This window comes from Mus musculus, chromosome 11 (assembly GCF_000001635.26).
Source record: "Mus musculus strain C57BL/6J chromosome 11, GRCm38.p6 C57BL/6J".
NCBI lineage: Eukaryota > Metazoa > Chordata > Mammalia > Rodentia > Muridae > Mus > Mus musculus.
Window position 1 is genome coordinate 90870984 of NC_000077.6, and position 15153 is coordinate 90886136.

Here is a 15153-nt window from a genome sequence, read left to right on the forward strand (position 1 = left end):
TAAAGTACAAAATAAACAAGTAATATAGATTGAGCCAATTTTAAATACCCACACATAAAAAGTAAGCTTCATAACTAAGTATGATGATATAGGTGAGCATGTAATGAAGGAATTCAATGCTTTGTATGTTAACTTAAAATTAATCAAAAAAATCAATAAAGCATAAGTGCAAACTTTAGATGGTGATAGGAGGTATTAGTGAAGCAAGTTTCCAGTAAATGTATTATATTGACTAGAACAAACATTTATTTATTGAAATAAAGTGTTTATATGTGAACTAACACCCTGTTCTATAACACTGCATACAATAAACTTTAAAAAAGAAAACAGACCAGAATACTTTGAGGCTCAGCTCTTTCAGCTCCTAAATTCTGGATTATAGACCTATATGGCTTGCTTACGTGTTTTTATTTGAAGGAATATGAAGATACCTTATTTAATACTATTTTTAAATTCTAGGTATGAATGTCACATTGTTGATAAGCTTTTCATAAGCAATCTCCAAATACTATTTTGCTAAATCAACTGAAGACTATTTATCTATTCTTTTCCAGTTGCATTTGTGTGACTATATATGGATCTTTCTAATATATATGTTTGATATGTATGTTTTAAAGCACGTGCTATTGTTTCTTCTTCTTCTTCTTCTTTTTTTAAATTTGTTCTTCATTTTATGTATTGGCTCATTATTCTCCCTCTGCTGGTTTCTACTTAGATCATCTCTTTGAAGGACAAAATAAAACCAAACAGCATCCTCCATATTCTATAATCAGATAGCAACCAAATGGTTCATTTTCTGATTCATCATAGCTCAGGAAATGATTTCAATGAAGAAGATGAAGTAGAAATTCCAAGGATCTTTCTATTGTTTGTTGGGTTCTAACAAAGCATATGGGATTGTGGTTGCCCCAGCAACAGATCCATCTGTTCTAGTTTGTGCCTTTGTCTTTAATCATGCATTTGTACATACAGAAAGAAGAGAGAGAGAAATGAGAGAGAGTGCTCGATAGAGTGAGATCGCTAGTTGTATACAGATTTTCTTTCCCTGTTTTAGTATTTCAAATATATTTTAATTTTTTTACTACCTTATTTGTATTGGCAATCTTGCCACATTGTATAATTACTGTGGTCTCTGAAAATAAAATATTAAGTATAAGTACAAATATAATTATAAAAACACAGAAATCACAATCCACATTATAATTCTTTGTAGGCTAATTGTAGGACTCCATTGGAATATTAGACAGGGTGCCTGGAATTAGTAACGTCTCATTTGAAACCTAAAGGATGGGTCTAATACTCTATAATGTATACATTGTGTACATTTTATTCTATTGCTCAGGCTGCTTTACATTGGCAGCTCTTGGATATAAAACTATGTCCTAAAAACTAAACATAGTCCTTAACACCAAGTTCATGTGTGAAGAAATCAAATGTTCTACTAGTATTTTATATAAAGTGACTTAACAAAATAAAGACAACATCATAAAAGCCATGTAGTGCCATGTCTATAAAACTATTATTAGTGCAAAAAACATCAAGAACATGCCACACCTTTTTTTCTGACATTAAAAAAGGCAGTGGTGAGAAATCCCCAGCTATTTAGCTTTCATGTCTGCATTTACATACTTTTAGAATTCAGGGCCATTTACTCAGACTGTAGGTCCAAATTCTTACTTAAAAGAATAAAGTCCGTGTCAAACCATAAAACAAAACCATAGTTGTGTTTCGGGACATCTGTTGTTCAGGGGGATTGTGTAAGGGGCTGTTGTATAGATGCAGATCACCAAGACAGACAAGAGCTTTAAAAACTTTCCTTTTCTAATGGAATGCTAAGTAGTTGAAGATGTGCTGGCTTCCACAGGCTTTGTTGGGATATTATCAGATAGTCACATAGTCCCAGCAGCTCAAGTATCATTCTGTCAGCAGCCAAACTTGTTCAACAACCAAAAATGACGATTGCCTAGGATCAAGTTTTGTAACTATACCACAACTCTTTTTAAATCAAATGATGGACAGTAACAGCATATGCATGCACACACACACACACACACACACACACACACACACACACACACTCGCAAAACCTGTATCTTTGCTTTTTGGATTTGGAGCACAGACTGGTGAGGTTTTCTGTTCTTTAATATAAATATGATAAATATTATACATACATACATACATACATACAAACATACATACTACTTACACACACACACACACACACACACACACACACACACACACACACACACACACACAGTGGTTTTTGAATATACTTGGCCCAGGAAGTGGCACTATTCAGAGATGTGGTCTTGTTGAAGCAGATGTGGCTTTGTTGGAGGAAGTGTGGCATTGTGATGGTGGGCTTTAAGAGCTTCCCCCTAGCTGCCTGAAAAAGCCAGTAAGCTAGTTTTCTCTGAGAAGCCTTCAGATGAAGATTTAGAACTCTCAGCTACCCCTGAACCATGTCTGCCTGGATTCTGCCATTGTCTTGCCTTGATGATAATGAAGTGAACACCTCTGAACTTGTAAGTCAGTTCCAATGAAACATTGTCCTTATAAGGGTGGCCTTGGTCATGGTGTCTGTTCACAACAGTAAAGCCCTAACTAAGGCATGTGTATATGTATATGTATATGTATATGTATATGTATATGTATATGTATATGTATATGTATATACACATATATTTAATATAAATATGACAAGTATTATTCAAATAATACAAGTATTTATAATACTAGCACTTTGTAGAGGATTGCATGTTTAAGACTGGCTAGGGCTATGGATGAGATTTATTTCAAAAGAAGAAACTCAAATAGTAAAATTTCAGGAAGATGCAGATGGAGGCCAATCAAAATGTACCACACAACGTAGCCTCATTTCTTCCTAAAACTGAAAGGAATGCTGTTTAACTGTTTTACTTGCAAACACTTCCTGGTTGTCATCTTCACAGCTCTGTGTAATATATGACTCCATGCTCATGTGCTCTAGGCAATTCTCTGTCTTCTCCATGTCTTTCTTCTCATGCTAGCTCTTTTCCTTTTAATACCCAGTTGCCTGGAACGCTTGTAGCAGGAGCTCTCAACCTTCTTTTTTTTTTTTTTTTTTTTTTTTCCATTTTTTATTAGGTATTTAGCTCATTTACATTTCCAATGCTATACCAAAAGTCCCCCTTACCCACCCACCCCCACTCCCCTACCCACCCACTCCCCCCCTTTGGCCCTGGCGTTCCCCCTGTACCGGGGCACACAAAGTCTGCGTGTCCAATGGGCCTCTCTTTCCAGTGATGGCCGACTAGGCCATCTTTTGATACATATGCAGCTAGAGTCAAGAGCTCAGGGGTACTGGTTAGTTCATAATGTTGTTCCACCTATAGGGTTGAAGATCCCTTTAGCTCCTTGGGTACTTTCTCTAGCTCCTCCATTGGGAGCCCTGTGATCCATCCATTAGCTGACTGTGAGCATCCACTTCTGTGTTTGCTAGGCCCCGGCATAGTCTCACAAGAGACAGCTACATCTGGGTCCTTTCGATAAAATCTTGCTAGTATATGCAATGGTGTCAGCGTTTGGATGCTGATTATGGGGTGGATCCCTGGATATGGCAGTCTCTACATGGTCCATCCTTTCATCTCAGCTCCAAACTTTGTTTCTGTAACTCCTTCCATGGGTGTTTTGTTCCCACTTCTAAGGAGGGGCATAGTGTCCACACTTCAGTCTTCATTTTTCTTGAGTTTCATGTGTTTAGGAAATTGTATCTTATATCGTGGGTATCCTAGGTTTTGGGCTAGTATCCACTTATCAGTGAGTACATATTGTGTGAGTTCCTTTGTGATTGTGTTACCTCACTCAGGATGATGCTCTCCAGGTCCATCCATTTGGCTAGGAATTTCATAAATTCATTCTTTTTAATAGCTGAGTAGTACTCCATTGTGTAGATGTACCACATTTTCTGTATCCATTCCTCTGTTGAGGGGCATCTGGGTTCTTTCCAGTTTCTGGCTATTATAAATAAGGCTGCTATGAACATAGTGGAGCATGTGTCCTTCTTACCAGTTGGGGCTTCTTCTGGATATATGCCCAGGAGAGGTATTGCTGGATCCTCCGGTAGTACTATGTCCAATTTTCTGAGGAACCGCCAGACTGATTTCCAGAGTGGTTGTACAAGCCTGCAATTCCACCAACAATGGAGGAGTGTTCCTCTTTCTCCACATCCTCGCCAGCATCTGCTGTCACCTGAATTTTTGATCTTAGCCATTCTCACTGGTGTGAGGTGGAGCTCTCAACCTTCTTAATGCTGAGACCACTTAATATAGTTCCTTATGTTGTGATGATCCCAAACAATAAAATTATTTTTGTTGCTACTTCATAACTTTCATTTCGCTATTGTGATGAACTATAATGTAAGTATTTTGGAGACAGAGGGTTTGTCAAAGGAGTCTTGACACACAGGCTGAGAAACACCGACTATCATTTCCAAAATTTAACAATCATGAGTAAAGTTGCTATAAACATAAGTGTATGCACAGGTCCTTCCCTGGACGTGAGTTTTCAAAGTCATTTTGTAAATAGCAAGTGTCCTGATTGCTGGAGCATGTGGGAAGAGTTATCTTTGTTTGGTAAGGACCTGGCTAATTCGTCCAAAGTGTTCACAGCAAGGTGACATCCCAGCAGTCACTCTGCTTCCTTTCTAGCAGTTCAAGGCAGGGTTTAGGGCCAGCTATTTTAATTGGTGTGTAATGCTATCTTGTGCTGTTTCAATGTATGTAGCCTTGATGTGAAAAAAATTGAATATATATTTAATTTCCTCCTGTATATCCTTTTTGGTGAGGAAGCTACAGAAAGTCTTTGGGCATTTTAAAAATTGGATTGTTCATTATTGTTAAGTTCTTCATAATGTTTGGATTAAAACCCCTTATTAATTTTTTGACAAATATTAATATCTTCTTATGGGAATTTTAAAGATACTGATTCAATTTCTGTTACCAGTCATACTCAGAATTTCTGTTTCACTTCTTAAGGGTGTTTTCTGGAAATTCGTCATTCCAAGCAGTCATCTACTACATTGGCATGTGCCTGTTCAGAGTGTCCTACTGTAATCCTTTTTCTTTTTGAAAATTCCCCAGTGTTTCTTCTTTAATCTGGATTTTTATCAAGTCACATTCTATTTCTCTCTATTCATCTTCTCGGAATCTGTCTCTATCTCTGTTGTTACTCTGTCCACCTATCTCTCGCTTTGTAACTGTAAGCAGAAGGTAGCCAGTCATGATGAACCATTGATAATACTATTGACACACTTCATGAACAGGCGTTGCTTTGGAGACATCTGATAAGGTGGGCTGTTCTTTGCTCTTGCTTCCTTTCTGTTTTGAGAGTTTGCTTCATTTACTTTCATGTTCTGTTATTCTTGCACAGTAGGCACATCACCTTATCCTTCTGAGTTGTTTATTGCTGTACAATTCTACCTGGTCTGATACTGATAATGGCCATCAGATTTTCTGGTTTTTTTTTTTTTCCCCTTTGCCTGATATACTGTTAGGGTTAATGATGTCACTTAATGGAAAGAGTGAGTCACCTTTGCATTCACTCACATATCAATGGAAGTTTAATGAACACAAAATGTGAAAAAGGGTGGATTTTGTGACAATGAAACAGTGTTCTTTTAACATATGACCTTAATATATTTATTTGCTATTGTAAGTAAATTATCTATCATCATATCTTTTGATGTATACTATATTACATATTCTTTCTATAGGTCAAATTTTTATTTTATTCTATCCAGTGATGTGAAAATTATTTTGTTTATCCACTCATACTACTATTGGCTACCTATGAATTAAAAAACTGGACGTTTTCTCATTAAAATAAAATTGGAATTATTCTCATCTTGTGTATAAGATGAGAACTGCTCACTTTTCTCTTCACATTCCTGTCCTCCATACCCCTAAGTCTTAGTGTGATATTGGATTTTATATACAAAATACTATTAACTTATTGCAAATATTATTAGCTTGTTTATTGTTCTAGCTTGGATAGCTAAGTAGCGTATATGGCTTAAGAGAGACAAAGAGAAATTACTGCCCTTTATTCCTGAAACCAGGCTGAAGTTCTGACTCCTCAATGGAGGAGCTAGAGAAAGTACCCAAGGAGCTAAAGGGGTCTGCAACCCTATAGGTGGAACAACATTATGAACTAACCAGTACCCCGGAGCTCTTGACTCTAGCTGCATATGTATCAAAAGATGGCCTAGTCGGCCATCACTGGAAAGAGAGGCCCATTGGACTTGCAAACTTTATATGCCCCAGTACAGGGGAATGCCAGGGCCAAAAAGTGGGAGTGGGTGGATAGGGGGGTGGGTGGGGGAGGGTATGGGGGACTTTTGGGATAGCATTGGAAATGTAAATGAGGAAAATACCTAATTAAAAAAAAAGAATATTGACATTGCAGGAAGAGTTTTACTTTTAGGAGAAGTGCACCAGAGAACAGGAACATCACATATGTCGCGTAATTACCTTGAGTTGTTACTGGAGTGGTGGAAAGTTCTTCCATAGTCATTCAACTCTTATCAGTAGTTCACCAAACTAGTATAGACATTTATTTCCACAAAAAAAACCTTAACAGGGATTGGTACTTTCTTTTGAGAATATGAGGGACAAAGATATAACTCTGTGATATCAATTTAAGAAATGAGTTGCCTGCTAAAATATAATTATGTATACTAGAAAGTTGAAAATATTTCAAGGTAAACAGGACAGATATGAGGTTGTATGTAAACAAGAAGGGGCAATTAGACTCATAAATCCAAGAGATTTGAGAATATGATCATCTTTAGTTATAGGACCTCAATAATTACAACTGCACTGAAGACCCAAATATAATGAATCATCTTAGCCCTGTGTGATGGTCTAGATACTAGTAATGTTTGAAATCTTGCACATGTTTATAATAATAGAATTTCAGCAGCCTTCTTTGGGTGTAGAATATTCCTGAAGCATGCAGTATTTTTTATAAAACTGCTTCAACATTTTTGTTCCATTTTACTGAACTATGCTATCAATATGAGTGTGTGCTTCATCGAACATCTCTTTTTCTTATCCACACTCCACTTCAGGTCCACAGTCTTTCCCTTATTTATCAGTGCCCAGTCTGCTCTTACTTACATTGTTATAATAAAGGGACTCATCAAGAATGACCTCATTCTAGCTTATATACTTGTTCTCACTTAGATTTCCATGTGAGCTATGCTTAGTTGCACTAAAGATAGAAAAGGAGAGCTCACAAAAGAGGTGTGGGACTTGGCTGTACCAGGCACTGAGCTGAGACATTAGGGTTACTCTGACATAACTCCTTTTTAAAAATTTGTTTATGTGGTAACATCTTTTTTCCCCCACTTGTGTCTTATATTCTCTTCTCTTCATCTTAGGATGTTTCACAAATTAAAACTGAGCTCTCTTTAAACAGTAGAGGCATGTTCTTCACACGGCTTACATTTGCTAAGCTGTCATATCTATTGATGCATGCATTGGGGGCACTGGGTGCATCCTTATACTTCCGAATTGTTTCTCTGAGTCTGATAAAGTCAGAGGAGTGTTTTTCAAAATGAGGCTGTTTTTAGTCTGGTTGGCTGAAGATCTCGTGGTCCTAAGGGATGTTGGAGACAAGAATCTTAGGAATCGAGAACTTTGTGTGCAATTAGCCATCAACACCCATCTTTTGAATGAGCCACTGAACTCCCGGTTCATATTTTTCACAGTAAAACTTTAAATTTAAAGTACAAGAGGCTTGCTCTGTAATATAAGGCTCACAGGACTTTGATTTGATCTTTTGTTTTCATCAGGGCAGATTTTTCTGGTGAACTGTTCCTTTAATTTTGCATAATTTCTGTAACACAGAAAGGTATATCCATGACCGTCTGCAATGCCTGCTGTCTATTTGGTTTGCTCAGTTCTATAAGGAGAACCAGGAGAATCTTTCCTAGTAAGATCTACCCAACATTCATTGTTTCTGTTTATATTAGAAAGATAATTCCAATTTTAAACAGTGTGCTTGGTGTTTTAAACTTAAACAAAATTTTACCGAAGAAACATTGGGTAGATTAAAATATATAAACAGGTTATGAGAGCTTTATTTTATGCATGACAATCTAGAAAACAACATAAAAGTAAGATAAAGCTGTATCCTGGGGTGAGTCATTCAATTCTTATCTGAGAGTTGGTTAAATAGTAAGTATATAGTGTGGGAATGGGTGGTGTCTCTTTCTTGGTTCTGTTTGGGCATCTTTATAGAAGTCCTTCTCTAGCCACTTCCCGTCAACATGCTCTTCACTTGGTTTGATTTTCTCATGACTTGATTTCTGGCATTTCGTATTAGAGAGAATTTCTATTGTTTACTCCTGGTCTTTGCGGAACGCTAGGATTATATTAGGATGAGGTCTTTGGTTCTGTTCTTGGATCTAGATGTATCTTAACCAGTGTTCTATTGATGTGGAGAGAAACTATGACCAGGAGAGCTCTTATAAAGGAAAGCTTTTAGTTGGTGCTTGATTACAGTTTCAGAGGTCTAGTCCATTTTTTATTGGATGACTTGCAGACAGAAATGGTATTGGAGATGTAGCTGAGAATTCTACCTGTGGATCCACAGGCAGCAGGAAGACACAGACACTGGGCCTACACTGAGCTTTGAAACCCCAAGGCCATGCTCAGTGACATCTTTCCTCTAACAAGGCCACACCTACTCCAACAAGGCCACACCCCCCAATCCCTCTCAAACAATGACTGTCCCTGATGACCAAGCGGTCAAATACATGCACCTATGTGGGGCCAGGGGGAGTATTACTTTTCAAAGTAGCAAACCACAACAAGGTATTTCTACTTCTTTTTGTAAGCTTGAGAATTTCTGTTTTCCTAATGATTACTGTAGTCTGTCTTGATGCTATAACAAAAGTAGCCGGCACTGGGTAATTTATACTAGAAAATACTTTTTATTTATTTATTTATTTATTTATTTATTTATTTATTTATTTATACTTTTTATGGAAACTAGTAAGTAAAAGATCAAGATGCCAATGGGCTTAGTTGTCTGGTGTGGGCTCCTCACAAGACTGAATGCAGAAGATTATGTGACTAATACAGCTTGAAGCCTCTTTTACTGGGGCTTCAGTCCACACTCGTCAGGAAGGAGCTTTGACGCTGCCTTGGGACATTTCCTGGGAAGAAGTAAAGAAGCCCCTGTTCCCTGCAGATGAGGAGAGCGCCAACAGATGAAACAGAGGAATCCATCTCAGTCCATTCTGGTGAAGCAAGAGTTTATCAGAGCATGAGTGACTGAAAGGCACCTACAATCCCAGGAATTCTCTTGAGCACGTTTTTAAACAGTTTTACCTCTGAAGAGTCACAGAGCAAATTTATAGACTGCTGCAGTAACGAAGATTCCAAACTACTCTATTGTTTGCCTTGTGAATCTCTTTGACGAAGGGGTCTGATGGAGATCTCCTGAAGGTGACTGAGCTCTGTGGGTCCCTAAGCCTCCCACTCCCTCCAGGAGGGAATAATGGATGAAATCACAGGAGAGTGATTGACTCAAGATGGCAACAGCACTATATGACCCAAGGACACAGACATACAACACATATCAGAACACTTCTTGAAGGACCTACATTTTTAAATGACATTTCTTAATTTATCCTTTCAGAATTTCATATATGTATGTAACTCAAATCTACCCTCCAGTCCCTCCCCTCTAGATTCTCCGAGATCTCTGCCCCTATAGTGCCACATCTCCTTTCCAGCTTCCTATATTTTCTCTCTCTTTTTTATACCACAAAGTCTAGTTGGTACTGGTGGTAGATGCATAGGTGTAAGAACACCCATAATGCACTGGCAGCTTACCTGAGGCTGGATCCCCGAAGAAAAATAATGCTTCCTCCCAAGAAGCCATCAGCTGCCATTGAATAAGGAATGGGTTTCAAAAGCCACTCTCCCATCGATGTTGGACTGGCTTTCTTTTATGTATGCACCTATAGTCCCTGTTATTTCACGTGTACATACTTGTCATGTTTCAAAATTGTTTTTTACAGGAATCCTCTGTAATCTCTGGCTCTTCAAATCTGTGCATCCCTTTTTGGGGATGATCCCTGGGCTTTCCATTTGGGGGTTATAGGGGTCCCATTTAAGGCCGAACATCTTACAGTCTTTTACTCTTAATAGTTTTGTCTTCGGGTTTTTATTGTTGTGGTAGAACTCCATGACCCAAGAAGTTTGGGAGGAAAGGATTTATTTCACCTAACAGCTTATACATCCATCATCCAGGGAAGTCAAGACAGGAATTCAAGGCAGGAACCTAGAGTCAGAAACTGATGCAGAAGTAGGGCTTCTTACTGGCTTGCTCCTCATGGATTTCTCAGCCTGTCTTGTAACAGCTCCCAGGACCACAAACACTTGGGTGGCAGAACCCATAACGAACAGAAACTTTACACATTTTTTTTTTATCAATCAAGAAAATATATCAAACACTTGTCCAGAGGTCAATCTTACAGAATTATTTTCTCAATTAAGATTCCTTATCCCAGATGATACTAGTTTGTATAAAGCTAATGTAAAAACTAGCCAGCACATGTTTGATCATTTATTGGATCCGTATTAAATGCCACTTATTGCAAAACGTTTCTCTGTGGCTTTGTTGTCTACAATGAATGTATGAATGTTTAAAGTTGTTCTCGTCTGTGGGTATGAAGATAAATATTTAGAGAACAATTTGATGCTAGTTCCATTTAGAAATATAATAGTACTAGGTTCTCCTCTAGAGCCTATGACTTGTCTGAACACAGGTTCTTAGCTCTTAAATGATTCTAGCTATGGATTTCATCTCCTGGAGTCTTAGGTCAAATCAGAATGTGGTTGGTTATTCAGATAATATTTGTGCCACTATTGTCCTAGTGAGCCTCGTAACCAGATTGGTAGTTATTTTAGGGTTAACAGAGGAATGAGATTGTTAATTGTCCTGGGTCAAGTTCATAAAAAATCACTCTTATATGCAAAGAGACTAGAGATTTTGCTAGCCCTCACAGCCAAGTTAATAGTGCATACTGAGATTACTTAAGACTTAGACTGACACCCTATTGTGTATTCAGCCTGCTATTTAATCTGCCTTTAAAACCCAATTTTCCGTGCCTCAGCTTGCCTATGTAATCAGCTTTTACAACCTAAGCTGGCACATAGCTTTAATCTTAAATGATTACTCTTAACATACCCTGACTCAGAGTAATACATGTGTATATATTCCTGTCACGGTAACCATTAGATGGAAGCAGCCAACAGGTTGAAAGAAGTATCATATGATATATATCTACCATAAATGTGGGAAACAACATATAGATATAAGTCGATAGCATGTTTGCAGTACTATTTACTTGCCATTCTGAGTCACTTGGGGTCAGTAAAGTAACTTAATCATGTAAAACTTTGTTAAAGATCTTTGTAAAGTACACTTCCTGTGCAATTCAATAAATACAGAGCAAGGTCCTTTGTTAGGGATAGTCATGAAGGCATTTATACACAGACAGCAGTAATGACACAGTTAGATTAAGCTTACACCAGGCAGATTACAGATAGGCCAACAACCATAGACTACAGACAGAAGACACAGTGAGAGAAGTGAAAAAATCAAACTTGAGCTCACTACTGATGATACTAATCCAAGAGGAAATTTTGAGTTTTTAGTTCCTTAATGTGACACCGATGCATTTGTTCCTCTGAGGTTCTTTCTGGCATTTAACCAACACCATTGAGGAATGCCCTCTCACCCAGCAGCCTGCATACCATCTTCGAGTACCATGACGGCTAACCAGGAAGAGAAGCTAACAAGTGAATACTAGCTTATTTTCCAACATGCTGTGACCAAAGTGGTGTCTTCAGCAATAGGATCTTGCTTTCTAGTTCTGGTGGTCAGCCAAGAGCAATGGCCTGTGCTGTTTTGTGGGCATCTCTGGGATTTTGTTGACTAACTATCTAAAGGCAGGTGTCTTGCACCTAATGCCAAGGCCCCACACGTTACTGGTCTTACATTAATACCATATGAAATTTGGAGGCACACCTTAGACTGTAGGAAACACAGAGTTTTAAAAATGTCATCAAAACAAAACAAACTATAGAGCAGTGGTTCTCAACCATTTGAAGGGTATGTGGGGGGGGGGGGGAGTCTCAACTCCTTTGAGAGCCTTAATACCAGCACATCAGATACTTATATTATGATCCATGAATCATATCACAATGTGATTCAACAATTAGAATTATGAAGTAGCAGTGAGTAGCATGATGATCGCAGCACCAGACAAGTTGGGAACCAGTGCTGTAGAAACTCCACACAGTTAAGCAGTGTGTCTGCTTACTGTCTGTTATATAACTTTAGACCCAAGGACAATGCTTGACAGAGTCAGTATTCAAAAATCTGTCCAAGGTGCCTTTGTTTGGTGCTCTCTGACGAGGAGTGTTTGAGCAATATATGCACAAGGTAGGAAACTGTTTTCAGGTTGAGCACAAGTAAGTCCATTACCTACTTCATAGATTTGTTGTGGTTAATTTCAAGGGTTAATTGCAGCAAGTGTTTCGAATGACAGATTTGAGTGTATTAGTAAAGATAACAGTGCTTGCTTTAAAAGATCAGCCCTCTGATCATGGTAGCTTTCCAATTTTAGATGTTTTTACTTCATAAAATTGTAAATGATAGGGATGGGTAGACTCTGCTTCACATTCATTCGAGAGTCCAGCCATGTGGTTGTGTGGACATGTGTGAGACAATTAAGAATACTATATATACCAGGTTTTGATATTTAGGCATAAATGTAGCATAGATCACTTCTGTCTACATTTTATTGGCCAGATCATACTGTCTCTCTGATGACAGGTGTTACTGGGAAGGACATCACCTCTACGGGTGGCTACTGCCTAGCAGTAACTAATACTTATTAAAAGGAAGCATGAATTTTTGTGGACATCTTTACATTGGTGACCCACAGATGTATAAGGAGTGATTAATAAATGCTAGGTGCTATTCATATATTTTAGTATATTACATGACACAATGTATGAGGCTTTAGATGCACTTCCTTCATCTTGTAATTAGGCTGAGAATACCATTACATCACACAAGGACTGTGTTATTCATGGGTCCCTTAATCAGTCACAGAATTCCCGGTCAGTGTTTGCTATAAAAAAAAACAAACAAAAAAAGACTTTGGTGAATAGATACCTGTGAATGCCAAAACTTAAAGATGAATGAATATCTAATCTGATGATGGATAGGCAATCATGATCACCATAAGAATTAAATGACAATTACAAACACATCTTTTTATTACTAGAAGTTACAAGTTTCACAAACCTGAACTAATCTCTTGCTTGAACAGAAGAGTCACAACCCTATAAAGAAAAATAAGGCACTGGGTGTGGATGGATTGTAGTATAGTTGATTCTGTCCTGCAAGTTAGTGACAGTGTAGTTACTACGTCAAAATATTGTGTAAAGGTAGTCACTGGCTTCCTATTTCTTTGGACTCTATAGGAGATGTTCAATGAAGTGAGATTGTGGTGCTATTTATTAATGATTTTGTAATTTAAAATCAATATCTAGAGTTATCAGAATTGGCTTAGAGTGCCCGAGTGTTCTGCCTCTGCAGTATTAATGCTTGCGTTCCTAATTAGATTGTGTTCAATCTGATGGGCACTGGGTGTTGAATGTAGAGTTATGTTCTTGCTCTGTTTGTTTCTCAGGATTTCTATTAGAGTCACACAACGTGACAGGGCTGTTGCACAAGGTGACAGGTCTTGTGATTCATCCCCTGAGTGCTCAGAGCCTTGAGGCTGCACTTTGTATGAAGGCAGTACATTTTCTTTTAGATGGGAGGCAGTGTTGTAAAGGAAAGAGTAGCTCAGGCCATACTGCTAATTTGGTATCTCCTCTGGAAATTTCATATCTCCTCCTCCTCCTCTTTCTTCCAATGCCAAGACAAAAGGAGAGCTCCAGATGGTAGGGGTAATTTTTTTCTTATTATTTTGCTGATTGTGTTTTGTTTCAAATCTCCCTAGGTGCTGTCTTATGACAAGCATAAGACACTGGCATTCCTGTGGGAGGTGTCAGCAAATTATCCACAGTGCACTTATGGGAACGTATCTTATTTATCACTCTGTTATATGATTGTATTATATGGCTGCCTCTCTGCAAACACTAATTTATATCATTAGCTTGATTAGATCAATAAATACCTAGTCTTGGGGTATTAATAAAAGACATTTTAAGTGTATCTCTAAGGGAGTTTTCAGAAACTATTAACCAATGAAAAAAGACCTACTCTGAATCTGGTGGTACCATCTTTAGGCGATGTGCCTGACAGAATAAGAAGGATAAAAGAAACGTTGACCAAGATCTGGCAATCTCCCATCTCTGCCTCATAGTTGTTACCATGGATCAAGTCACTCTTTCTTTTGTTTCTTCCCAACCATGGGAGACTGTGCTCCTCTGAGCTGTGGGGAAACGAATTAAACCTCTGTTCCCTTAACTGGCTTTTGGCTAACTGTTTGGTAACAGCAGAGAGGCAAGTAAGTAATACTTCTGATAATCACAGTGCTTCTGCTAGAATGAGGCTCCTCTACCACCTCTTACTGTTTGCTAATCAACCCAGAAGGGCTTTTCCACTGGCTAATATCATTAAATCAACATAAACATACTAGATGCTTGGAACTCTTATGCATCTTTATCCTGGAAAATTATAGAAGAGTAGTCGGTTTTATAGGAGTCACCTTCTTCTCAATGTGTAGACAAATGCTGCCTTTAGACTCCCATATTAACTTGTCTGTGTAATTATATGTGCACTCTAATTCCTACAGATACAAAAGACCTGGACTCCTCTCTTCTCTTATGTTCTTAGTATGTCTCTGACCTACAAGGTCCATGGAGAGAGCTTATGGGTTTGTATTGTGCAAACAGCATTATATTATTATTATTATATCATTTCTCTGCTTTCTCCCTTAATATCAACATAATCTTAAAGCTTTCCTAACCCCAGGATGATAGACAAAAGTGTAAGGAAAGAACAAGACTTTTTCCACTTGTTTGAATATTCTAGCAGTTCTATTTAACAACCATTTGATTTTTTAGTTGG

At 38.0% G+C, this 15153-nt stretch overlaps 1 long non-coding RNA gene across 2 annotated transcripts in view; it reads left to right on the forward strand.

The window, feature by feature from the left end:
• Positions 1 to 15153, forward strand: part of 4930405D11Rik (RIKEN cDNA 4930405D11 gene) — a 90462-nt gene that overhangs the window by 66293 nt on the left and 9016 nt on the right. The window contains exon 1 of one of the 2 annotated variants that reach the window (NR_168485.1): positions 12342 to 12507. The exons of the other annotated variant lie outside the window; for it this stretch is intronic. This is a non-coding gene — a long non-coding RNA (RIKEN cDNA 4930405D11 gene). Of the gene's footprint in view, positions 1 to 12341; positions 12508 to 15153 lie in introns of those variants that run through there. 2 annotated transcript variants of the gene reach the window in all.